This window comes from Theropithecus gelada, chromosome 5 (genome assembly GCF_003255815.1).
Source record: "Theropithecus gelada isolate Dixy chromosome 5, Tgel_1.0, whole genome shotgun sequence".
In the NCBI taxonomy this organism is placed as follows: Eukaryota; Metazoa; Chordata; class Mammalia; order Primates; family Cercopithecidae; genus Theropithecus; species Theropithecus gelada.
Window position 1 is genome coordinate 67,074,960 of NC_037672.1, and position 27,905 is coordinate 67,102,864.

The 27,905-nt window shown below is 38.2% G+C and overlaps 1 protein-coding gene and 1 long non-coding RNA gene across 4 annotated transcripts in view; one reads left to right on the forward strand and one right to left on the reverse strand.

Annotated features, from left to right (window-relative positions):
- PARM1 (prostate androgen-regulated mucin-like protein 1) overlaps positions 1-27,905 on the reverse strand; it is a 117,346-nt gene that overhangs the window by 81,764 nt on the left and 7,677 nt on the right. The gene's annotated exons all lie outside the window — the stretch shown is intronic.
- On the forward strand, positions 513-14,712 carry LOC112625252. 2 transcript variants are annotated; one of them, XR_003119551.1, is made up of 4 exons: positions 513-588; positions 1,234-1,400; positions 3,235-4,172; positions 13,301-14,712. It is a non-coding gene; the product is annotated as an uncharacterized LOC112625252 (long non-coding RNA). The 2 variants fall into 2 exon arrangements; XR_003119550.1 differs by lacking the exons at positions 513-588; positions 3,235-4,172; positions 13,301-14,712 and adding exons at positions 3,133-3,184; positions 5,480-5,737 and having other exon boundaries at positions 751-1,400.

The following is a 27,905-nucleotide window of genomic DNA, read 5'->3' on the forward strand; positions in this document are numbered from 1 at the left end:
TGCTGGCTCCCACAACTCTATATTGCCTCTCACTCTAAGGTATTTATCTCTTGCTCTGGAAAACAGAGCTAAATTAGTCAGCAGAACATTTGCCTCCTGATTAGGTTTAGCTTATGATAACATAAAAATTACATTGCTGCCCTGAACACATGCAGGCAGGCTGGAAGCAGCCTGGGTAGACATTTGCCAGGGTAACAAGACAGGGTCTCTGGATTTGAAACATGCTCAGTAAAACCTATAAAACAGGTAATCCACGTGCCAGGCAATTGAATAGCTATTTATCCAGTTAGATTAGACGTTTTACTCTATCTAGACTTACTGTAATATGGGAGAGAGGCTGAGAATAATTTTATTTTCTCACAGACCTGGCCCTTCCCTCTGTCACACAGCTGGAGCTCTGGGACTTCTCCACAACACCTGTGCCACTGCTTAAATGATGGAAGTTTGCCATGTCTGTGACTAAGAGCCTGGCAGCTGACATGTGAGCCGTCCAGCCTCACGTGGTCCACAAACCCCTCAAACTTGAAAAGAAGAACAGAGCCACACAAGAGGATAGCTCCTTCTGCAGTGCCTCCTCTGACCTGCCTGGTGAGGCACAAGTTAGGCAAAGAGGAGAATTATTTGGAATGTCTTATCTGGCTGGTGCCCCAGGAAACCTGAGATACTGTATATCTCCTGTTCACATACTAACACTTCTAAATTTAGCTTAAGGAGCTGTGGCCTCTAATTCTTCATATGAAGATAAGCTTCCTTTAACTCAGTGTTTCAACCTCTGCATCGTGACTAGATGACATGTGAGTGGAGATACTGACTACCCCCTGTCCCGCCTCCATCCCTAGGCTGATCATCTGGTTGTGAACCGCTGTGATTTTTAAGTCTGCCAGTGACTTAGACAATAACAAAAGGTTGCATCCAGACTAACTTGGCCCCGGTTAAGAACCCTGGGAGCTCGGCCCACAGATCTCAAGATGAGAGTGTAGTGCGCTATCAATTTCTACAATCTCAAAAACAGTGAAAAACAAAACCCCTGCTGCTCCTCGGCTACTTTATTCTTATCCACTGGGTGACGGCTGATAGTAAGGTGTTGAGGGCACCCAGAAAAGAAGGAACAGCCCAGCTGACCATGTTGGGAGAGGAACAAAGACATCTGCTTTCTCACTAGGTATTTAGTTTCATCGCAACACTACTAGGTCTTTTAACTTTTATTTTCTCTGGCTTCCCTGCCTGATGAAGAAAGGAGACAGCCTCAGAGCTCTGCCTCCAGACCAGGTGCTTGAGAAACACATCATTCCTCTTGCAACACTGACTGTTTTCACAGCAAGATGGGCCCTTTAGCCCTCCTCATGAAATGTGAGGCCGTGTGCCCTCTCCGCCTTCCTCTGACTGCAGGGGACCACTGGGTGAGTCTGGAAGACACAACACATGTCCTAGCACTGGATACAATGGAGTGGCAACTACATTCAGACTTGGTTGTCTGCAACTTGGGTGATACAACATTCTGAGTGCTGTACTATATATTCTGGCACTTAAGTCCCTTCTTACATGTTAAATAGAAATTTGGGTTCATGCTTTCCCTCTAAGTGCCAACAAACCCTCCTTAAACAGCTTACCACAGCCATAAAAGGGCCTTGGACACCTGCCCCCCAACACAATGACAAGGGACCCAAGAGCTTGGCTCTCTCTGGGTACTTCTGTAAATGAGAAAGAACAGCAGGGGATGTCAGTTGCCCTTCTGCACCCTCTCCCTCATCATCAGGAGAAGCCCTATGCACACACCATCACCTACCGTCACAATGTCCACCTGCAAGGAGAGAGAAGCAGCCAAAACTTGGTTTACCATGTGCTTGTATTTAGTCCATTTTGATTCTCTGTCAGAAGGTTATTTCCATTTTTGAACATAAACTACTCTGGCAAACCAGCCCATAGCCTACTTTCAAAGCCTGTCTTTCAAAACATTTCTTAAATATGGGAAATGACCACTATTCTCAGAATGACTGGAAACCAAAAATCCTACAGATCTACCCGTATTTCTAGAATTTAATTTTGACACCTTCCCAAACTCAGGCTTGTTTTAATTCTGTTCAAAGAAGTTTCATCATGCATTTTGCCACCTCTGAGCAAAGGGGAACAGAAGTAAATGGCCAAAAGGAAAAGTTCTTTTATTTGTTTTGAATGAATGAATAAAAAATGCAATGAATGAGTTAATGAATAGGACAATCATTGGCAAAAGAAAGCACAATGGACAACTGACCCCAAACTGCCTTATCTCTGCAGTCAACAAGACCACGTCCAGGGGCTGAGGCTGGTTTCACAATTAATTAAGTTCCAGAATTATTTTCCCTTCCTCTTCCTTCCTCTTTCTTCTTCTATGCACACTGACAAATAATCAGGGCGTGACATGTAAAAATTTTAAATCTCATTTGAAGTTGTAATGGTATAGAATTCAGGAAGTGCTGAAGTCTTATTAGCATTACAGCATCCTTATAAACAATAATGCTTAAAATCAGAATAATCAACTTTTATATTTCCTGACCTGTACAGATTTAATTATCTAGACCTAATGTTTTAGTAATCTTATTTTCAAATGATACAATTTTTTTCTCTTAATTTTATCTTGAAACAAATGCTCAAGTTTATTTGTAGAAGTTGGGGAAAGTAAAGTTCAATGTCTAATTTCTCTGATAAATTTAGAGCTCTTTTCCTCTGCTTTCCAGGAGACAAAATAGAGAAACAGAAATAGGATCAAGTTCTATAAATAAATAGTGGTTGGCTTGTCCTTAAATATCATAAACTGTTGAAAAGAAATGAAGTCATAAACATATATTAATTTTATTTTAAAAGCTGGCTAAGAGATGGTGTTAAAATTAAAAAGTTTTGCAAGAAGGAAAATGAAAAGGGGAGGAACCTGCAAACACTTCAGAAATAACGAAACACTTATATTTTCTGGTCAGTTTCTTCTAAGGCAACAGAATTCTGTGTTTGCCACTTTACCACTGTGCTGGTGGGATACTTAAGTAATCCACCAAAGCAGTGAGGCATTGGCTAACAATCCATCTGTGTGTTGCTTATTAATAATGGTTACATTTTGCCCAATATTTTAACCATGGTTTCACCTTCTCCCTATATTAAAAGATCCCCCAAGGAAAAACCACAAGTTTAATAACAGCAGAACAAGACGTTACAGGTAGGCATGTATTTGGTTGGATTTTGTGACCTTCTTTCATGTCTTTTCAGAGTTTATTTATGGAGTTGGGAAAGTCAGAATGCGTTCGCCTATGAAAATTTTTTTTGGAACTGAAACAAAACAAAACAAAAAAATCCAACCAACTTTGAACTTGTTTTCACTAGCCCAGCCCATGTGCCACTATCAGCCTCCACTGGCCTTACCCCAACAAGGCTTCTGCTTTGCTGCTCTCCATGACGCAATCTGTGTCTCTGCAGACAGAACTCTAAGGCGTCTCCAGAGCCAAAGTCAGGTGAAGAAATGGGGTTATTGTGCAGATTATCTTAGGTCAGAATACAGGCCAAAAAAACAAAACTGGTTCCAGTTGAAATTGTCTGACTGCACTCATTTTGTCACTTGGTTTTACATGGAGAGACATTGCTCCAGGAATTACCCAAAAGACCAAAACAAACAAACAAACAAACAAACAAAAACACTCATTCTCAAGAATAAATAATGCAAAGTGGAAACTGAGCTTATTAATTTTTTCAAAGCCTTCCATACCTCAATATGTTAATGTGAATTAATGTGCTGGACTGGCCCAGAGGAAAATAAAGTGCTTCTGTAGTTTATCTTTTATACCTAAATTGGCAGATTTATGGAATTCATGTTTTCATTACATGTAAAGTTCTTACAGTTCTTACACCTGGATAAGGATCTTTTGACTGGAAAGTTCAACATATTTCAAGGGCTTTGGCTCTGAGAAAGAACGGCTTGGTGGATTCCAGGTACCAAATCATCTGTAAAATCACATGCCAAATCCCAAAAGTTTACTGTCTCCAGGACCACAAACCAATCAATTTGGGAGGAAATTGGCTCAAATAACATCAACACTGGTAACGCCAATGGCCAAACTCTAGATGGTGAATGTGAAATCTTAGGTGGAATCTGCTCCCAGGCCAAGAAAATTAATACAACCAAATCATCTGGATACAAGTCAAGCTATGAAGTGAATGTGCGTAGGATAGTCACCACTCAAATTCAAACAGTGTGACTGATGATGACAAAGACCCTCTCCTTGACTGAACTTCAGCTGGGTTACCCTCAGCCCTCTTCTTGACTAGGCCTCGACCTTGGCGCCTCTCCTGTCTGTGGCTTGCCTAGCCCAGTCTCAGCAAGAATTCTGCCAAGTCATTTTAGTGAGAATTCCCCCACCCTTGATATCTGACCAAGTTCCTCACCCCACACTTTTGATGTGTAAGTCCTTGGCTTGCCTTCAAAAAACCTCTTCAGTTGGTTTAGCAACTTCCCCTTACCCTGGATGTCTCCTGTCAGTGATCTGCCGTCCATTCGCCCCTCACTCTACTCATTGGTTATAAACCCCCATTTGTCATTATTGTATTTAGAGTTGAGCCTGATTGCTTTTCCCTCTTAAAATAGTCTTGACACATATTGCAATAGTCCTGAATAAAGTCTTTCTTGCCATTTTAAGAATTAAAACATTTTTTTTTAACATGATAGCTATGTTTAATAGGAGCCAAAGGTCAAGGGACTTTGGTGACAACCACTGTCCACTTAGCAAAGAGCTTAAGTTCAGCAAGAAGCCAAAATTGACTATTTTAGTTTTGAGGCTTTACCTGTAGACAAACTATTTATTTTGGAATGATTTTAGATTTATAGAAAAGTTGCTATGTGCCCCTCACCCACTTACTCCCATTGTTAACATCTTACTTTTGTCGAAACTAAGAAACCAACATTGGTACATGGCTATTAACTAAATCTAGACTTTATTTGAATTTCACCAGTTTTTAAAATTAATGCCTTCATTCTGTTCCAGGATTTCATCCAGGAACTCCATTGCATTCAGTTGGAATGTTTTCCCAGTCTACTCTGTTATATAATGATATCTTAGCCCTTCCTTGTTTTCAGCACCTTGACACCCTTCAGAATCACTGGTCAGGTACTGGGGAGACTGTCCCCAGTCTGGGTTGGTCTGATGCTTTTCCCATGATTAGATGGGCCATGATTTTTTGAAAAGAATACCATAGAAGTGAAGTTATTTTTCTAATCACACGGTCATGTTTTCGAGATGACTTTTTGATGTGGCAATTTTTGCTCATTAACCTTACAGCAGGATTCTTCATACCTCATTGCTAACCAAAGTGAAACTCACCTATCAAGGCTTTAGTGAAGAATTTTACTAAAGATTTCATACTGGAAGGTGGGGAAAGGAAAAGAGGAGAAAGTTACACCACATATAACAGAGCACAAGTTAATGAAAATCCCTTCTAATATCAGTTTTGCCCTTTTACAAAGGAAGGACAGCACCTGTATCCTCCACTTGCCCAGGAAGTTTCTGGAATCCACCTGCTCTAGCCCATCTGTACCCCAGATCCCCACTTCTTCTTGCTATGCATCTGCATGCCATCATCTAGTTCAGCAAAAAACCTTCTGAAGACTATGTGCACAGAAGACACCTGAAGATAGTATTAATAACTAAGAAATAGTTTTTCAATCTCAAATAACTTTTTTCGTTTATACAAAAAAAAGTTTATTAAGAACATTTTTACTCCACAATTTATCAGTGAGAACTGAGTTCTGAACAATGCCCCTCATCCTTGATGAATTGGAAGGTTGAAGCGAATTAGAAGGTTGAAGCAAATTGTCTTGCTGCTGGAATCTGGGGGGTGGAATGAGTGAACAGGAGCTTACTTTGATCAAGTGTTAAACGTTGGGCTTTCTTAACAGTCATATTCACAAAGTATCACAAATTCACTTATTATTTTGCTTTACTAGTTTGAGTCTCAGTCTCTTTCTAGTTCTTGGTCTTTAGGCAAGTCTATTCCTAAACTTTCAAGAGAAGTAGAAACTAACCTAGATTTCTCATAAGGACAGGTAATTTATCCATTTACTCACTTAGCAAAAAATTATTCATTGTGTTTAGTTGATAGTCACTACCCATTAATAGAGTTTTTCTTTTATTTACCTATGTTTTAATTCAACAGATATTTACTAAGCTTCTACTGAATGTCTGAGAACAGACTAGACCCTGGAGATAGGGTCTCTACCCTCATAGAATCTATAGTCTAAGGAGGAGATAGATATTAAACAAATAATAATAAAAATGAAGTGTATTAAAAGCTGTGAAGAGAATCAAACAAAAGATCAAGGAAGGATGCAATGAGTGAGTGTGTGTGTGTGTGTGTGTGTGTGTGTGTGTGTATTTTTCCATGTGTGGAAGGAGTTGATTTACTTTTTAAGAGTAGGGGTCAGGAAGGCTTATCTGAGGGAGCAATATTTGCAAATGATCTGAAGACTTGAGTAAGCATTAGCTAAACTGGCTAATAGGAGGAAAATTACAGACCAATGCTGAAAGCAGGACCTGCGGGAATGTTCTAGGAACTTAAGATGACAGCGTGTCTGAAGTGGGGGGACTAATGTGACCTCATCAATCACGCAGGCCAGGCTAAAACCAAGTTTAAGATTGTGAATGCTGTTCTCCAGGTAGAGCTCACTGGTAAGTGCTCAGGAAGGCAAGAGCTAAGTATTAATAACAGCTCCTTCACATAAAAGAAGAGTATTATTTGAACTGTGAGTATAACGCTAATTGACTTGTCCCTCTCTTCCTTAGCTATCCCTCCCTGCTTCTACACAACCATGCCCATGTCTTAAGCAGAAGGCAGCAAACTTTCAATGTCTAGTCAAACTCCCTGACACCATGCGCCATTCCCTAACGAGGGTCATTTACAGCTAAAGAGTGATATTTCTCTTTGCAGAAGGGAAGAGATACACTTGTGTAGATCAGGTACAACAGTCCCATTAGCACATTTGACTCTTAGTTTAAGGATAGCTAACTACAATGATTGCTGCAAAGATCTTGTCTTTGTCGACACCTGATTATCCCATTTTTATTTTTATTTTTTGGCACATAGAAAGATTTGTAAATGTTATAATATGTAAACATATTACAAAATTTTCCATTTTAAACATTTTTAAGTGCTTAATGGGGTGGCATTAATTATATTCACAATGTTGTTCACCCATTGCCACTATCTATTTCCAAAACTTCTCAATCATCCCAAACAGAAACTCTGTACCATTAAGCAATCACTCCCATTTCTTTCCTCTCCCTAGCCCCTGGCAACCACTTATCTACTTTCTGTTTCTTTGACTTGCCTATTCTAGATATTTCATATAAATGAAATCATATAATATGCGACCTTTTATGTCTGACTTCATTCACTCGGCAAAATGTTTTCAAAGTTCATCCACATTGTAGCATGGATCAGAACTATATTCCCTTTTGTGATTAAATAATATTTCACTGCATGTATATACCATATTTGATTATCTATTTATCTGCTAATGAACATGGGTTATTTCCATATTTTGGCTATTGTGACTAATGATGTTAAGAACATTAGCTAAAAGTATCTGTTTGAATTATATGTTCAGTTCTTTTCGGTTTAATATACCTTTTCAAGAAATAACACATTTTTAAAAATTGAAGTAAAATGCACATAAGATAAAATTTACCATCTATATTAATCTGTTTTCACATTGCTATGAAGAAATATCTGAGACTGGGTAATTTATAAAGGAAAGAGGTTTGATTGACTCACAGATCCGCATTGCTGGGGAAGCCTCAGAAAACTGACAATCACAGCAGAAGGCAAAGGAGAAACAGGCACCTTCTTCACAGCATGATAGGATGGAGTGAGTGCAAGCAGAGGAAATGCCAGACGCTTATAAAACCACCAGATCTTGTGAGACTCACTCATTTTATGAGAACAGCGTGGGGGAAACTGCCCCCATGATCTGATTACCTTCACCTGTCCCACCCTTGACATGTGGGGATTACAATTTAAGATGTCTTAATTGTTCTTGAGTGTACAGATCTATGGCATTAAGTATATTCACATTTCTGAGCAATCATCACCACCATCCATTTTCAGAACTCTTTTCATTTTGCAAAACTGAAACTCTATACCCATTAAAGAATAACCCCTCATTCTTTCTCTTCCCAACCCTTAGCAACCACCATTCTACTTTCTGTTTCTATGAATTTGACTACTTTAGGTACCTCAAATAAATGGAATAAAACAGTATTTTTCTTTTTGTGACTGGCCTATTTACCCCTGCTCTCTTATTTGCATGGCATACTTTTTTCTATGTTTTCACTTTTAACCTATTTGTGTCTTTAGATCTGAAGTGTCTCTGGTAGATAGTATATAGGTGGATCATACTGTTATAAAATCCATTCTCTCATTCTGTTTTTTGATTGGGCAGTTTAATCCATTTAGATTTAAAATAATGACAGATAAGAAGAGACTTACTTCTGCAATTTTATTTCTATTCTATATTCCTTATAGCTTTTTTTGTTCCTCATTTCCTGCATTGCTGTCTTCCTTTCTGCTTAGTTGATTTTTTTTTGCAGTTAAATGCATTAATTCTTTTCTCCTTTTTCTGTGTATCTGTATATTCTTTAGCTATTTTCTTTGTGGTTTTTATGGTATTATATTTAACATCTTAATGTTATCACATTCTAATTTGAATTTATACATCTTAACTTCAATAACATACAAAAACTCTGCTCCAATACAGCTCCACTCCCACCTCTCTTTAGTTATTGATACTACAAAACTGTATCTTTACACATTGTGGGTCCAAAGGTATAAACTAATTTTTATGCATTAATCTCTTATATAATGTAGAAAACAAAATGTAGAATTAAAAACCAAAGTTAAAATAAGACTAGATTTTAAAACTGATAATAGTTTTAAAAATAAGCATTAGTCTCTTAAATCATATAAAATGCATAAAGTGGAGTTACAAACCAAAGTGTTAAAGTTACCAGATTTTATAATTGTTCATGTATTTACCTTTATTGAGATCTTTATTATTTATTCACATGTCTTCAAATTACTGCCTAGTGTTCTTTCATTTCAACCAAAAGGACTTCTTTCAGCATTTCTTTAGGGCCGGTCTAGTGGTAAAACACTTTTTCAGGTTTTGTTTTTCAGGAAATGTCTTAATTTTTCCTTCTCTTTTGAAAGCCAGTTTTGACAGATACAGGATGTTTGGTTGACAGGTTTGTTTGTGTGTTTTCTTTCAGCACTTTGTATATATCAGCCCTCTGCTTTCTGGCCTCTAAAGTTTAGAATGAAAAATATGCTGATAATCTTATTGAGGATCCCTTATATGTGACAAGTTGCTTCTCCCTTGCTGCTTTCAAGGTTCTCTCTTTGTCTTTGTCTTTCAACAGTCTGATTATAATGTGCTTTGGTGTGAGTCTCTTTGAATCCATTTTAGTTACAGTTTGTTGAGCTTCTTGAATGTTTATATTCATGTCTTTCATCAAATTTGGAAAGTTTTCAGTCATTATTTCTTTGAATAATCTGGCTTCCCTTTTTTCTATCCCTCTTCTCCTTCCAAGACTTTCATTATGTGTATATTTGTCTGCTCGATGATATTCCACAGATTCTTTACACTCTGCTCACTTTTCTTTGATATTTTTTTCTGTTTTCTCCAGAATTGACAATTTCCATTGTCCTATCTTCAAGTTCACAGATTCTTCAGTCTGCTGAAATCTGTCTTTGAATCTTACTGGCAAATTTTTTATTTCAGTTATTGTACTTTACAGCTCCAGAACTGCCTTTTGGTTTTGTTTTAGTTTTTTTTCTCTCTTTATTAATCTTTCTGTTTTGTTCATACGTTGTTTCCTTGACTTTCTCCACATCATTTTTCAGGTTTTTGAGCATCTTTAAGACAGTTGTTTTAAAGTCTTTGTACCACAGATCTTCCATTGGGTATTTTTTAAGTATGTTCCTATTGGGTTATTTTTCCTTTTGAATGGGCCACACATACTTTCCTACGTTTTTGTGTCTTGTGATTTTTGTTGTTGTTGAATGCTGGACTTTTGAATATAATAATGTAGTGATTTTGGAAATTAGATTCTTCCCCTTCCCCAGGGTTTGCTAATTTTTTTTTTTTTTTTTAATTGCTATAGGCTGTGTCAGTGCTGGTGATAAGCCCAACATGTAAACTTAAGGTCTTCTCAGTTAGTTTTTAAGACTGTGTCCTTCCCTGGGCATATCTTGTGACTTTCTAAATGCCCCATATACGTGGTTGTTTTTAGAAGTCTTAGACTTTAAATGTCTGTCTTCCAAAAGAGGAAGAAGAGAAAAATAAAGTGGGAGGAGGAGAAGAAAAAATAAAATAAAAGTGCACTGGTCCTTTAGATCTTATGAAATTTGCTTTAGCCAAAGGGAGAAGGGCTTGCAACAGTGAAGAAAGGGTTGCAACAATGGCTTCCTCCTATATGTGTGTACCTCAAAGATTAGACACAGCAATCAGCAATCAGAATATATATCTCCAGTTTTTGTAGGATTCCTTTTGCTCACCCTGGCACCTACAAACTGCCTGCAAGTTACATATGAAACATGTGCACAACTGCCTGCCATGGGGCTGGAAAATGAATAGCTGCTGCCATGCTGCAAGCTGAAATTAACCAAAATTTACTATTACCAATCATTTCCCTGGAAGTTACAATCATTCTAATAGATTCCAGAATTCCAAAATAGACCAGACAGATTCTGCAACTGCAATTTTGTTTAGATGGGGAAACTGGTGCTTCCTATTCTGCCATATTCCCATAGCGCTCTGATCAATCCTTCTTAACCGATGACTCTGCTAAATGGTTTGATCATCCTAATTTCTTAATGATGAATAATCAGAACTTATGTTTTGTAAATGCTAAAAAAGATCAATGTTTTTGTTGACACAAGTTTAATACTTAGGCAAAGTAACAAAAATTAATAATAGTATAACAACAAAAAGAACAAAACACTAGTTATGAAAATAATGGTGCTGAGAATTTTGTACTAAATGAGCTGCTGCTGATACAAAATGTTCCCATGAGCAGGAGCTAAAATATCTATCAGTGAGTTATGGATTACTTGGGATTTACTGGATGTAGCATGCATATTATATTATTAAAAAAAGAAGTAGAAATGAACATGGTGAGGGGAGGAAAGGTGGCTGAGTGGAACATCAGAACCCATGATGCATTTGCAACAGACACTTTCTAAGGTGGAAAGAATAATCCAACCAGACTTCAGAATAATGAGAACTTTGCCTAGGATGCAAGAAGAGCTGCTGGGTTCTAGCACCAGGTTTGTCATTAGTTATGCAACCCTGTGCAAATCAATTTCCCTCTGAGAAACATTTGTAAAATGGTGATGGGGGGAGGATAAGAGCTTTATATCAATTTCTAAAGTCTTTTACAGATAAAACATTTTATGATTTTATAAACCTAGATCTCTAGTGTCTTATACAACAGCCACTAAGATGCATGGCTATTTAAATTAAATAAAATGAAAACTTCAGTTCCTCAATTGCACTAGCCATATTTCAAATGCTCGGTAGTCAGACACAGTAGTCAGATAATGACTAAGTTGGACAACACTGATAGAGAACATTTTCATCATTACAGAGAGTTTTGTATTGGATAGCCCTATTCCAGATCTTTTCCTTTAAAAAGACTCTTGAGAAGCCTAATGTGGACATTATTTATGTTCTTAGATAGTGCTATTGATTTTATTATAAAAATTGACTATTGCTACTAAAAATACTACAAAGAGTTGGCATTTATTGAGCATGACCATGTGCTAGAATTGTCCAGAGGGGTATTTTGACTTAATCCTCATAACTCTTGGAGATAGGAACTATTATTAGGCCCATTTCACAAATGAGAAAAACAAGATTCAGAGTGACTTAGTAAGTTCTTCAGAGCCACATTCTAGAAATGGCAGTGCTAGGGCTTAATCCCGTTAAGTTTCATTTCTCAGAGTACCAGATATTTCACTTTGGCCCCAATCTTGGTCTCTGGTCTTACTGTCCTATGGCCGAGCCTCATAAATTCCTCACAATCTTTCTTGTGGACACTGGACCTTTCTACATACTTTGTCAGAGTACTCCTCTACCCCCCACTTTTCATTTTCTTTGCTTGGCAAGTTCCTATTTATCCTTTAAAAAGTAACTCAAATATTACTTCTTCATCAAGTAAAATAGTCACCCTGTCTGCTCTGGGTTTCTGTTATATCCCATTCATACCTCCAGCACAGAGCCTACCAGGCTGCCTTATAGTCTCAGTACACATGTCTGGTCCCCTACCAGACTGTTAGTACATTAAAGATGAAGGCTATGCCTTAATTATTTTTGTATATCCCTAGTTCAAGGAAAGTGCTGAGTCAAGGTTAGCTGAATAAAAATATCAAAATATCTTCCTAGGATTAAGCGTCATCACCCTTTTCAACCACTCTGGTTTATATAGATGCTTTCCATTATTCTTGGAACATGCAGTTTTAGATTGTTATCTGTAAGCAGAGAGCTCCAGCACCTTCATGCCAGGAGCAAGGTATAAATAAATAAACAATCATTATTTCTGAGATAAGTAGTTATTCCCAAGCCTCTCTATGAGTAGTTGTCTGTCATTTACAGGCAAGAAAATATTGCCATTCCCTACCAATTCTCATGAAGTTCTGTTCACATTTCCTACCATGCACCAGGCATGGGCAGCACTGTGGGCTACCTGCCTGCAATAAGAGGCCATTTGGAATACTGCAGGCCTATTAATGTGCAGCTTGGCCATTGTCTACCTTCAACCCCTCCCTGAAGTGACAGACTGTAGCTGCTTAAGGAAGGAATATTAAAGTTGTGCACAAAGGTCTTGGTGCACAGTTAAGAAGACACCTGGCAACCCCACACACTCTCCCAGGGTGCAGAACAGCACCACCCCATTCCCTGCCTGCAGCTCTTTACTCTAGATAAGTGACAGAAGAACAAAATGTTATTCTGGTTCTCCTTGTCTTCTAATGTCATAGAGGCACCTCTATATTGAATCATCTCTTTGCTTCTGCATCTTAGAAAAAGCTGAGGTAGGCCCAGATCTTTAAAAAGAACAAAAACCCGTAATCAATCAAGCTAGCAAACAAACAAATCAAAAAACAAAATCAGAGCTATTACCAGAACAAAGTGTAGGGAGAGAAATACTATTCATCCAAGACTGTTCTTGATAAATTAATCTCTTATAATCCAGCAGTCTTAAAAGGTATGCTTACTGATCTTATTTTACAGATGGAGACATTAAAGCCCACATAAGAAGTGCTGAGTAATAGAAAGAACATGAATTTATTGGCAGAAACACCTGAGTTCAAATGTGGGTGTCAGTAACTCTGTGGCTTTGGACAAATTATTAAACCTCATTAAATCTCTGTTTTCTCATCTGGAGATTGAAACCAGTAGTACCAACTTTCCAGGGCTGGTATAGAGTAGAAATTAAAATGTCTGTAAAGTGCCTAACACAATGGTTGACACCTTATTAGATTTAATAAATGTTCGTTCCCTCTTCCCTTGCCCACTATATGGCAGAGATGTAATTCAAAAGCAGGGAGGTGGGTCTCCAAACCCAAGTTCCTGGCACATCTGTAATGAGAACTTGTCTGAGTTGCTCCTCCACCACTCTGGTGATACAATCAGATTGGCTGAACTTGAATGATTCTTTCCTTTATAGTGGCAAACCACTATTAATTTATGTATTCAGCCCAGATGTAAATCTTGTAGAAGTCAAAATCAAAATATATAAATCATGCATCTCCCAGTGCATTCTAATGTGCCTGCAGTACAGCCTGATCATAAAAATATATACCAGCTACTTAAAGTCATAGACCTACTCGGAAAAAAAGCTTAACATTGGCAAAAGATTATAGAGTAATTACTGGGCTTCAGGTTCTAGGGAATTCGCAAAAAGCCAATAAGACATAGGGAACACCAATAGCCTTTCTTGTGCTAAATCTCTCCCACAGTCCCCCTGTTTTGAATCAGGCCATGTCATCCCCTGGAAAGAAAAGAAATACAAGTTCACAAAAATTGGTCTTGTAAAAAGTTGTAAGCTGCATTTACAACGGGGAAGATTTCAGTCTCAGTTGTTTTCTTGCTGTTCATAGATACAATTGTCCTTTGTTTGGTATGGAGAAAGATTCTGAACTTTCAGAAAAAACTTTCAAATCTAGACTCCAGAAAATGTAGTTTATCTTACTATGGCATTTATTTTGCAGACAGTTCCCTCTCCAACACATGAGTCTATACAAATGGTCTCACCTGGCAACATATTTCCCAGCCCATGCACCCCTCCCCTATCCCTGATGCCCTAAGGACACTGCAGACACAGCTGTGGGTGCAATGAAAAAGTGCAAACTTGGAGTAATGAGATCAGCATCAAGTTCTAGGTCTGCACTTTTCTCTCTGACTTTGTACATGTCACCTCAATTCTATGAGTCTTGACTTTTGTCATCTCTATAATGGGGACATTAGCTGACTACCAAGAGCTTTTGATGACTGAGTGTTCCACCTGAAAGCTCTGTAAAAGAAATCACATTGTGTTATATAAATTTTTTAAATCAGAATTTAGAGAGCAGAAACTGAAGAACTGTATGTTCAGCTGGTATTTTCCATTTTTAAATTAAAATTCATACTTGCTACTAGTCTGATTTCTTTTGAATTAGTTTTTTTTTCTTTTTGAGGTCTAAACTTTGGAGACCTTTGCATACATAAGTAGCTTCCAAAATACTGAGCTTTGTGCATTAAAATGTAAGTTTTATGATACTCTACATAATGGACTGTAATGGGAAAAGCACCAGACCAGGAAACCAAAACTGACTCCTGTGTTTACTGACATACCTGAACATTCTGCCCCTCCATTTCTTCATCTGTAACTTGAGAGGACAATGTCTTTCTTCAAGGGTGATCTGAGGGTGAGATGAATTTATGCAAGAGTCATCTACGTGATGGAAGCTATGGCCACAAAAAACTAAAGCCAATACTAGAATATCCTGAGAAGCCTTATGAATTTTCAAAGAAAGGCTACATCACTTAACAGTTAAGTTAATCACAGAATGAATGTTAGATATTCTTAAACTTACTAGGGGCACAAAGTTCAGGTCTTGGATAAAATTTATGGATCATCCAAGAAAAAATGCAAATAAGTACATACACATAATGTTTTATACAATTTCGGGTGTTTTGTGGGCTTTCTGTTGCTAATTTGTGGTTCATTTATGTTTAGATAGACCTCAGGTTAAGAATCCGTTTCAGATCATAAAGAAAAGCAGACACTAATGATCATCTCATTTCATCCTCTTATTTAACAGATGATAACTGGAGGTATGGAGCTTATCAGTGACCTTACCACTGCTAAATATAGCTTTAATGAGTTTTTTTTTTCATTTTTCAAAATCTGCAGCCTACATTATATAGAGTAAGCTTAGTTATTTGGAATATGTTCATTAGCAGAACATTTCATTTATCCTCCCTGTTAAATCAAAATAAACTTATGCATATCTTATACATTTTCAACAATATAAATGGAATTTGTATCTTGAAATGATGTCGTATGGCAAGAAAGCACAGACTGAATCAATCTAGTGCTCCTTTTAAAGCCAAGTTGCCAAACACTTTTAGAAAGAAACTTTATCCACCATGGCTTAAGCCTAAATTCCTAGGTGAATTATGATCTGTTAATCAGGTTTCCTGAATTTACACAGCTCCCAGATAATTGCCTAGGTTCTGCCAAATTCCTCATTAAAAAGAAAAATCAAGTGTTACTGAAGTCTGATGCTAAGAAAAATGCAGTTTTATAACAATAAGATCAAGAAAATGCATAAACAATATAATTTGCACATTTAGAAGCCTTGGTGAAGAGGGCCAACATTCTCATTGCAGATAGGATTTGAGACCTATTACTTTTCCACTGTCATTGAAACCAGCAGAAATTGCTCTCCCACAGGTGCAGGATTGATTGGTGTTTTCTTAACATGATGCGGCACGATGCTAGAATAGGCCATCAGCATCATAAGTGAAAAGAAAACGAGCAGGTAGAATCACTGAGTGTACAGCAAGATTCAAGCTACACTTTGCTATCTCTATAATTTCAAAACAGCAGTATTTTTTTGTTGGGCATTGTGAGTCAAACACAGGTCAAGTTTACATTGTTAGAAACCTTGCAGTAAGTGCTCAGCAAAGAACACAGGCACCCTTTCAAATCCTAGGTGTCATTCTTGGTAAAATTGGAACAGAATAGACATGGCTTAAGAAGGAAGATAAATGTCATCATTTTTACTAGTAAAGACTTAGTGAAGTATCAACGGGCACATGTCAATGAACCTTGCTTCTCCAGTTCAAGTTTTCTGTGCCCTCCTAGAAACACCAAAACCCAACATTGATTAAGTAAAAGAAAAATTGGGTCTATTCCCTAAATTCCTGTCCCTGAACACACCATCTCAGAAGGCTTTTGGTTCTTCCTGGGTAGTTCTTGCTGAAATAGTGAATTTTCTCTTCTCACTAACTTAAGAATAATCTACTGTGGATATCAAGCCTTACAGCTTTAGAAGATTTATTCCATATCTACTCTTAGTTTTTGCTTCAGGTGCCATGTAATGTCTTAAGCTGCAGTACATGTCACCTTTGGAGAGGAGGTTGTGAGGTGGCCAGGCCAGCCAAGATAGAGTCTGTAGTCTCCAAATCACTCAGCTTGACTTGCCAAGAGAGACAGGCCACTTCACCAGGCGTGACCCACTTCCCTTCCTCTTCCTGGGGTTGGAGCCCAAGCTGGCTCACCTGTTTCCCTCAGTCAGATGTCTCTGGAGAGGCCAGGATGTTCTCAGATGTCAGTGGTGGTGGGGATCGCTTTTCAAACTTTAATGTTTCTTGTCAGTTCTTTCATTCTGGAAGAATTATCATAAAGTACAATCTTCCATGGAAAAGTTTGGTCATCCAAAGCATGTGCCCCAAACGAGATATATGAGCTGGTTGACCTGTTCACCTCTTACATAACCTCAGATTTCCTGATTAAGTCCTTTAATCTTAATTGTTTTAGAAAAAGATTCAAAGCTTCTAAAGCTCTTTACTCCTACCCTCCTGGGCACCAATGTTGGGTCCCAGGCTGTCTTGCCACATTGCTTTAGCAAAACAGTGATTTTCCGTGGAATTTTAAAAATATAATGAGGCTGTTCTCTTGCTTTGTAACTTTTTATCTCAGCATGAACTCAGTTCTCATCAAGGAGCTTTGTTTGCAGCATCAGAGCTTTAATTTTTTTTATTCCTTAAATAATAAATAAATCTCTCATTAATAAAGGCTTTAGACAGCAGACCTCTCATTTTTTCTTAGAATATTTCTCTTGCCTATATAAGCAGAACTATTTAAGTAGTTAAATCTCCTATAAGGGAAATTACATTTTTTTACAGAGGAAGAAGTTTCAAATATTGATTTTCACTATGACATATAAGGAAAGCTGTGATTCCAAAAGAACATGAAATAGGTAGCTACAGAGCCAAACAAATGTCCCTGCTTACCTAATAAACATTGTAGTTACTAATCAGAAGAAATGGATGTATATGATTATGGCTCTTCAATATACAGACTATCTTATTTTTGTGGGGAGGGAAAGTGAATTTTAGATGCTCCAGAAAATGGATTAATCTATAGAATATTAATTTTCTCTTAAGAAATTATTTCAATGCTATTTGGTCTCCTTTTAAAGACTTCTAATTACTTTAGTAAGGAATGAAGCAGGTAAGGAAAGAGGAAAACATATATCTCACTCATGAATATATGCATATACACATTTTGCATATGCACACACATAAACACACACTTTTCACATTGGCGAACAGAAAACCACTGTCCTAGAAGGTCACATTTTCTATATTTTTTAGTGAAAGATTCTTGTAACTTCTTATGTTCCCATATCCAGTAATACTTACACAGAACTGAGAAGATACTTTTAATGGTGTTGGGAAAACTGGCTAGCCATATGTAGAAAACGGAAACTGGACCCCTTCCTTACACCTTACACAAAAATTAACTCAAGATGGATTAAAGACTTAAATGGAAGACCTACAACCATAAAAACCCTAGAAGAAAACCCAGGCAATACCATTCAGGACATAGGCACGGGCAAAGACTTCATGGTTAAAACACCAAAAGCAATGGCAACAAAAGCCAAAATTGACTAACTGGATCTAATTAAACAAAAGAGCTTCTGCACAGCAAAAGAAACTATCATCAGACTGAACAGGCAACTTACTGAATTGGAGAAAATTTTTGCAATCTATCCATCTGACAAAGGACTAATATCCAGAAACTACGAGGAACTTAAACAAATTTACAAGAAAAAAACAAACAACCCCATTAAAAAGTGGGCAAAGGATATGAACAGATACTGCTCAAAAGAAGACATTTATGTGGCCAACAAACATATGAAAATAAGCTCATCATTACTGGTCATTGGAGAAATGCAAATCAAAACCACAATTAGATACCAACTCATGCCAGTTAGAATGGCGATCATTAAAAAGTCAGGAAACAACAGATGCTGGAGAGGATATGGAAAAACAGGAACGCTTTTACACTGTTGGTGGGAGTGTAAATTAGTTCAACTATTGTGGAAGACAGTGTGGCAATTCCTCAAGGATCTAGAACTAGAAATACCATTTGACCCAGAAAGCCCATTACTGGGTATATAGCCAGAGGATTATAACTTATTCTACTATAAAGACACATGCACATGTATGTTTATTACAGCACTATTCACAAGAGCAAAGACTTGGAATCAACCCAAATGCCCATCCATGACAGACTGAATAAAGAAAATGTGGCACATATACACCATGGAATACTATGCAGCCTTAAAAAAGGATGAGTTCATGTCCTTTTGCAGGGACATGGAGGAAGCTGGAAGCCATCATCCTCAGCAAACTAACACCAGAACAGTAAACAAAACACCGCATGTTCTCACTCATAAGTGGGAGTTGAACAATGAGAACACATGGACACAGGCAGGGGAACATCACACATTGGGGCCTGTCAGGGAGTGGGGGACTAGGGGAGGGATAGCATTAGAAGAAATACCTAATATAGATGACGGGTTGATGGATGCAGCAAACCAGCATGGCACATGTATTATAATGCCTTTGCTTTCTCCTTCCTTCCTTCCTTCCTTCCTTCCTTCCTTCCTTCCTTCCTTCCACTCCTCCTCCTCCTCCTCCTCCTTATTCCTCTTCTTCTTCCTCTCTCTCTCTCTTTCTCTCTCTCTTTCTTTTTGACAAGGTCTCACTGTGTCTCCCAGGCTGGAGTGCAGTGGCATGATCTTGGGTCACTGCAACCTCCACCTCCTGGGTTCAAGCAATTCTCCTGCCTCAGCCTCCCGAGTACCTGGGATTACAGGCACCTGCCACCATGCCTGGCTAACTTTTTGTATTTTTAGTAGAGACAGGGTTTCACTACGTTGGCCAGGCTGGTCTCGAACTTCTGACCTTGTGATCTGCCCACCTTAGCCTCCCCAAATGCTGGGATTACAAGCATGAGCCATGGCGCATGGCCTATAATGCCCTTTCAAATTCCATTTGCTGACGTGTAATCACAGGAAACCGGCCAGCTGGATCTCCTGGAACCTGTCATCTCTCCCGTGTTTCCTCTGTGTCTTTTTGATGTCCAGTGCATTCACCATGCCTCTCACTGTGCAATTTCTGATCCAAGTGGTGATGCAGGTTCCAGCCTACTTCCTTCTTCCCTATAAGATGTATTTGTCTTATAGGCCACTCACCCAGGGCCTTCCTTTTCTACACGCCAGTACATGGTAATGGATAATAACTTTCAACTACTCTAAGTTAATGTGTTACTTCTCTCAGAGATCATAAAGCCTTTAAATCTTAACTCCCAAGGAAAGGAATGCTGGTGAACAAGCATGAAGAGGCTTTGGAGGTCCTGAAGTCAAGGGACTAACATTTACATGAGATTTTTAGTTAAGTTCTTTCACTAACTAGCTGTGAGACCTGGGAGTCCACATTTTGAGCCTCAGTTTCTGTAGTTCAATTTGACAAGCACAGAGCACTTACCACATATGTGCTCATACCTGGGAGGAAGGGACATGAAGCTGAGACATGATCTCTGTTCTCTAAAAGCTGAAAGACTAGTAGGGCTGACATGTGAAGAACACAGGGAAAAATTTGAGCTTGCAAAATGAAGAGACTTTTGGTTGGCAGAGAATGGAGGACTGTGGCATTCTAGAATGAGGAAATGGCATGAGCAAAGGCAGAGAGGCCTGAAAGTGTCCAGCAGTCTTCTTGGGGAAGACTTTCCAAACAAGAATGACCTCTGCTTCTCTGGCCTTTCACATCATGATAAGAGGCACCTCCCTTGTTTTGTTCCACCTCTAGTTCAGATCCCAAGTCACTTGCTAAACACTGTGGACTTGTTTTGCAAGCAATTAGGGGGTCTAGAGGACTTGTTTCAAAACTTCTTATAATGGAAGAACGTAATCATCTGCAAAGTAGGAGAGAAGAGTATAATGAATCCCCATGTTCCTTTCAGTCAGTTTCAGCAATTATTAACTCACAGTCATTTTTCCTATAATATTCCCACTCCCATATTATTTTGAAGTAAATCCCAAGCATCATAGCATTTCTTCTATAAACAAAATAGTATGTATCTCTAAAAGATAAGGGTTGTTGAAAACATAAGGGTTATATTATCATATTGAAAATATTAACAATACCTTGATGTTATCATATATCTAGTCAGTGTTCAAATTCACAATTGTCTCATAAATGTCATCATTTATTTTTACAGTTTTGGTTTGATTCAGGATCCAAATAGGTTCATAATTGTGATTGGCTACTATGTTTCTTAAGTCTCTTTCTTGACTATAAATTCCTCCTATCTCTGTCAATCTTTCTCTCAATCTCTTTTTTTTTTCCTTGCAACTTATTTATTGAAGAAACTTGGTTATTTTTCCCATAGAGTTTTCCACAGTCTGGAGTTTGCTGATATCATCCCCACAGTATGATTTAACATCTTCCCCAGTCCTCTGTATTTCCTGTGACTTTATTGTTGGAAGTAGAAGCTTGATCAGATGTAGGTTTCTTTCAATTTGGCAAGACTGCTTCATAGGGGATGGTGCATTCCTCCATTAGGAGATGTAGTACCTGAGAGCATCATACTCCATGGTGGTGGCAGTCACTGATGATTAGTACCCAAGCCCACTAACTCAGTAGGTCATACAATATGGTGATATTCTATTTTTTTCATGCCTTCTTCATTTATTAGCTGGAATAATCCTATAGAGAAAATTATCCCATCATCTAATATTTGGTCACTCAATGGTACACTTCATAAAATAAAGGCAGGCTTAGGTAAATAAATCAATAAGATACTTGATTTTTTTTTCTAGTCATCTATTATGTATTCAAAATAATATGTTGCTTATTAGCATTCTCCAATGAAGGTCAATGAATTTTGTATTATTATTGTTTTGTTTTTGGTATTACTGTGAACTTACGAGTTTAAACGTATTTAATGTGTTTCAATCTATTACAATTATAATCATCATCAATGCTCTAATTGTCCCACCTTTGGCCAGTTGGTGCCTCATTAAGTGGTTTTGAGTCCTTCTGACAGGATCCTAGTATTCTTTGAGAATATGTTTACTATCTGGTCTAACAAGATATTCCAGATTCATCTTACGTATTTCCTAACCCAGACCTGGAATTAGCCACTTCTCCAAGGAGCCTTCATTCTTTTTAGCGGAAATAAAATTTACAAACCATAATCTGAGCACCTATAAGATTATCCTCTTTCTTTGGAAAAGAGCAGGCAATTTGGCATGGCCTAAATGAATCCCAAGACTGGCAAGAGACTGTGGGAGGAAAAGGGGTGACCATTTAGGAGTTACTGATAAGAGATGATAAGGCTCTCAAACAAGGCTGTGGGGATGGGGAAGAGAAGCAGAGTTGGAAAAAATTCTGGAGGCTACATTTATGCAAGAGAATTTAGCAACTGATTTGGTAGTTCAAGCGAATGGGGCAGAGGTGGGTAAAAAGTAGAGACCTGGGTTCAACGTCCAGTCCAGTTCTATTACTTATCTACTGTGTGATCTGTGGCTCATTACTTGACTTCTGAACCTCAGTGACCTGAACGGCAAAATGGGAATAACCTACTTTCTAGGGTGCTGAGAGGATTAGATGAAGTGGCAGATGAAATGAATGTAGCACAATGTGTGATACCTAGCAAAACTAAAAATTTTAAAATGTGACACTCACGAATATCTAGTTTTATCTATAATGTGAGAGGTTGGCCTAGATCACCCCTAAAACTTCCAGTCAGTTCTGCTCCGGCTCTCTCCCCAGTCACACCTGTGCTGCTCTCTGATAATGTCATAGAATATTAATAATGTATCCTCCAGCGTAATTTGCCTACACCACATTTTATCGATTATTTTATTGAAAAGATTATATAACAAATTTAACGTTGCCAAAAGAAAAATAAATTGTATATTCTTCTGAGGGCTGTTTTTCTTTTTTCTTTTTTTCTTTTTTGAGACAGAGTCTCGCTCTGTCACCCAGGCTGGAGTGCAGTGGCAGGATCTCAGCTCACTGCAAGCTCCGCCTCCTGGGTTTACGCCATTCTCCTGCCTCAGCCTCCCGAGTAGCTGGGACTACAGGCGTCTGCCACCTTGCCCGGCTAGTTTATTTTTGTATTTTTTAGTAGAGATGGGGTTTCACCATGTTAGCCAGGATGGTCTCGATCTCCTGACCTCGTGATCCGCCGGTCTCAGCCTCCCAAAGTGCTGGGATTACAGGCTTGAGCCACCGCGCCCGGCCTGTTTTTCTTTTTTGATATCTGTATTGGCCACTTTCATTTTAGAAGAGCTCAGAATAATGTTTTAAGAAATTTCTCCCATATATGATGAAGAGAGGAGACCTAAAAAACTAACAAAGTATATTAAATACTGATCAGTTAGGACAGAGTCCCTTAAAATACTATGCAAGATGGTTGTCCTGATCAATGACTTACGCAGCATCTGGTTTTAGAAAATGGGATATTTCTTTAAGTCAATTCCTTCCCAGAACCTTCTCTGACCATTACATCAGTGATGCCCGGTAAACGTTTTTGAGGTTATTTGCTTCTCTAAAATCTTATTTTTGAGGGCTCCAGCAGAATGAATTTTGAATCAAGATTTTAAACATCAAAATAGCCATCTAGCAGTCACTATAACCACATTAACTGTTGCTAAAGAGGGATTAACAATATTCATAATATCTCTACTTTTAAAATTGTAAAGGGAGTACAAACTGTTTTTTGAAAGTTCAGAGAATGAAAGAGAGAGGGAGAGAAAGTAAAAGTGACCCAAGGTTCACTTATCAGATACCACTGTATCCTTCTAAACCCTTTCTCCACAGGCACACACAATGCACATTTAATTTTGTAGTTTGCTTTTCCAATGTACTGAGAAATATAAAGCTACAATATATTATGTCAATATATTATATTCATTTTTGCATGTCAGTACATCATGGACCATTTCATTATTTTAAGCAGTTGCCTAATATTGCCCAGTATGAATGTTGAATTTATGTTGGTTGATCTAACCAGCACATTATTGTTAGACATTTACATTGTTTCTAACTTATTTTTATTAAAAACAGTTCTTAACCCAAACAGGCAAACAAACAGGACTTTGAATCAGGTATGGGTAGGTGACAGATACATTCTTATCTATTTCTGTGTAATGTGGCTTTAAAAAAGCATTATAAAACAAGAGACAGCTGTTTCTTATGACATTAATTTTTTTTTTAACCAAAATCTTGGCTGTAAATTTCTGAATCTCAAAAACCACACTTTCCTCTTTTCTGTTACCCCTCCAATCTGAAACTCTATTCTCAGTGATGGAACCATTTTCACTTCCTGAGCAGCCACACTTGTCTTTGAGATTGGAGGCATTGAAAGCCTGCCTGCTCTTGCTGATGTGCAATTCTTTTCCTTCTGGTGAGAAATTAGGCCCTGCTTTTCATTTCACTCGGAGAACATGGTGACTCTCATGGGAGAAGAGGTGGGGCCATGGTCACCTGTCCTCCAGCGCCACAAGCACAAGACCAGACACAGCTCCCTGCTGGGCCTCCAGCACAGGTCAGAGCTACTCTCTGGGAACACACCTCTGTTTACAGTCAGGGCTGCTGACATCAAGATGGCTGAGAGCCTGCCCTTCTCAAGAATGGACAAATGGACATATCATGGAACAAGCAAAGCAAATATTTTAAATAAACACAAAGTGTCATCCTCTTCTTTGGTTTGTTTATAAGTTGCTCTTAGAGTTGATATAATCTTAAATTTTACCATGATTACTAAGGCTGCAAGGCAAGCATGTTATTTTTTAAGCTCATATTCTTTTTGTCAGCCAAAGAATAATTAAACATTCTTATTTTGAGTAAGTCAGTGTGTACCATGAGGATCTGTTTCATGATGAAGCTGGGGGATATGCCAACCTTGGGGACTTTAACACCAGCCACATCAAGAGGTGTCAGCCCTGCTGGGTAGATGACAAGTGCTTCCTTCTCCAACCTTGGCTAAGGTACAGGTTTTATTTGAGGCAAGACTTCTGCATCCCTTCTATCCATTGCTTAGTATAAAACACAATTCATATTTCAGAATAACCAAAGACGGTAGCCCAGGGTCTCTAAGGTCAACAAAGCTCCCATTCTGTTCTTGAGCTTATTAGTGACTAACTTATAACTTTACCACTCATCATCTTAATTTACTTAAATTTCTCAGACTTAACTGGGTAACTTTCAATCGTGCTTCCCTTAGACTCAAATCACTTTTCATCACCAGGTTATTTTTAGTTATTTGGAATTCTCAAAAATGCTCAAATGGTGAAGGTATCTTTATCTTCCCTAGCTGAGCTCAAAGGTGACATTTTCTTAATCGTCCAGGGAGTTTATAAAGTTTCAGCTATTTTTAAATGATGTCTATGGCACCAAATAAAGCTTACATTTTAAGAAGAAGAATTTTGTGTGTGTATAGCTCAAAAATAGCTGATTTTCAAAGTTTAGCTTCTGTAATCCTCAATGAAGACTAAAGGCCTGACTCATTTTTTTTTAAAGCTTTTTGGAAGCACTAGACATAAGCACCTGATAGTAAGCAAGTTTGCCAATGTCTCATTTTTGGGTCATTTAAGGCAAAATCTGAATTAAGTCTTCATTTTGCCAGCCCTCAGAAATGTATTTTAATCATCCAATTCAACAAATAGATTTTTAGTATCCTCATGTGCCCACACAGTGTTCTAACACAGTGGGATACCATAGCAAACAAGAGGGACAAAAATCTCTGTCCTCCTAGAGCTATGTTTTAGTGAGGCGTAAGGAGGGATGGAGGGAGATAGACTTTAAAGAAAAAGTAGAGGCAAGAGTCAGATAAGGGGCACCAGGAATATGGTGTTGGCAAGTGGAACAGACTACAATTTTAAGAGGTCGGTCAGGGTTAAGTCTCATTGAGAAGGTGACATTTGACAAAAGTTTTAAGGAAGTGAGGGAATTAGTCATGTGGGTATCTGGAGAAAGTACATTCCAGACAGAGGACTTGGCTACTATGTGCTACTAGGTAGTCCTGTGGCTGGTGCAAAGTGAGCAAAGAAGAGTGTAGAAGATCCGATTCAAGAACCAACGAAGCCCCAGCTCATGGAGGTCTTGATGGTCACTCTAAGGGTTTTGGCTTTTACTCTAAAAACAATAAGGAGCCATTACAGGACTCTGAACAGAGCAGTGACTGACATAGTTCCAATGAATTCGCTGTTGCTATGCTATGCAGAAAACAGACCTGAGAGGGGAGGGGTGAAAGCAAGTAGATCTGAGAGGAGGCCACTGCAGTGCTCTTAGAGAAAGATAGTAGTAGCTTGAACCAGAGTGGGAGAAACTGAGGTGGCAAAACGTGGTTGGATTCTGTACATATTTTAAAACAAGAGCAGACAGACAGACTTTCTTGAAGGCTGGGATGAGGAGTGTTGAGAGAAAAAGAGGACTCAAGGATGACTCATGATTTTCAGTCTGAGCAGCTAGAAAGGTGGCATTTCCATTCACTGATATGGAGAAGGCTTTAGGTAAGCCCCTTAGGGGAAGAAAGTCTAGGAGCTCAGTTTTGGACATGTTGAGTTTGAGATGACTATTAGATATTCAACTACTGATTTCCTTTTGACTAAGTCAAAATTTCTCATCCTCAAAGAATGTAAATTCCCTGAGGGCAGTTTTGTCTTTGTTCATTAATGTATATCCAGAGCCTTGGACAGGGTTTAGCACATGTCGATTCTCAACTAAAAGTAAACTGAATGAAAATTTATAAAGCACACACTATGTTTCTTGCTCTGTTCTACATGCTGGGGATACAACAGTGGAAAAAAACCCCACCATCATTTCTGTTCTCATGCACTTTACAATCTCGTAGTGGGAGACAGAGAAAGCAAATGAAGTAAAATAAAATAAATCCTTTTCCTGTTGGTGTACGTACTCGATGGAGACTGGTTGAATGTCTACTCCCATGGCACTCTATGTCTATTGTCATAACCCTACAAGGAAGGAAACTGAGAGCACAGAGTTGGCATTGCTTGCTGGTCTATCTTACTCTAAAGCCTCTGTTACCACACCATATTGCTTCTCATATAAAATAACACAAATCCCTTCATCACCTGATAAATATCAGGGCTATGTTTCTCTTCGTATGAGCATCTAAAGGAGAGTCTTCTCATAATCAGTTTGTTTTTGAAGAGCAGTTCTAGGAAGGATGCCTGGAAGTAGGCAACCCTAGACCACTTTGCCCTCCTTAACTGAGTCAAACCATGTAGCCGCTTTCATCTTTACACCACAGGGCATTTTCTTATTCTTCACTCCCTTTCATGATGCCAAAGTTACCTTAATTGCCCACCATAAAGTCTAACACATCATTTCATCTGAAAGGCTCACTTTGTAACTTTTCACAGAACTAAGGAGGCATACTAAAACAAATATTATATTCATATAAATTTGAAGAGGTATCCCTTATTCCTTTAAAAATGAAATCAAATGAATTTTTCATATCTAGAAGTAGCATCTAGTGTTGGTTTGAGACTTAGTACTCCAAAATAATTTTAATCCTCCTGCCCCCCGATTCAGCCATTTGATGTTTTCTTGGTCTCATGAAACATTATGCCCCCAACTTCTCCTCCGTAATCTGTGCAGAAATTCTGAAACAGCCACTGCCCCTTCCTACTGCGCATTTCTTACCATGTTTCTGCATGTAATTTGATATCACACTTCCTGCCCCCAGCAACATTTCCTATCATGTAAATGATGAATATTTTTTCTTCTGGTCTGACCTATCTGACTAGGTCTCCAAAAAGGAGACTATCTGGGCTCTCCTCCTGAATGTCATTTCCATCAACATTGTAATTTTTAAGATAAAACCTCCAGGGTTCCCCACTAGTTGAATGTGGTAAAAGTGTATGTCTTGATGTTGCCTTTCAGGCAGCAATGCTCATTAATAGCAAGAATTCCCATGATCAGTAGAGTGTGTGATCTACCAATAACTTGCCTCTTTTCAAGGCCAAGAAAGACATCTTCAATTCACCAGATTTTCTTTAGGACCCTCTGATGAACAAGTGGCAGTGAGGTCACCTCATGTTGTAATTCTGAGATACACTGAAATCCTTTCCTAATATGACACATTACATTAACTTAATAGAATGACTGGGATCTTAAACATCGTCCTAAATACACATAGTCAGTGCATTGTAACTAACATACTAAATAAACAGACCGCCTTTAACCTTTACAATAATTGTTACTGTTCTTCCTGAAGAATCCAATTACAGTACAAAGCAAG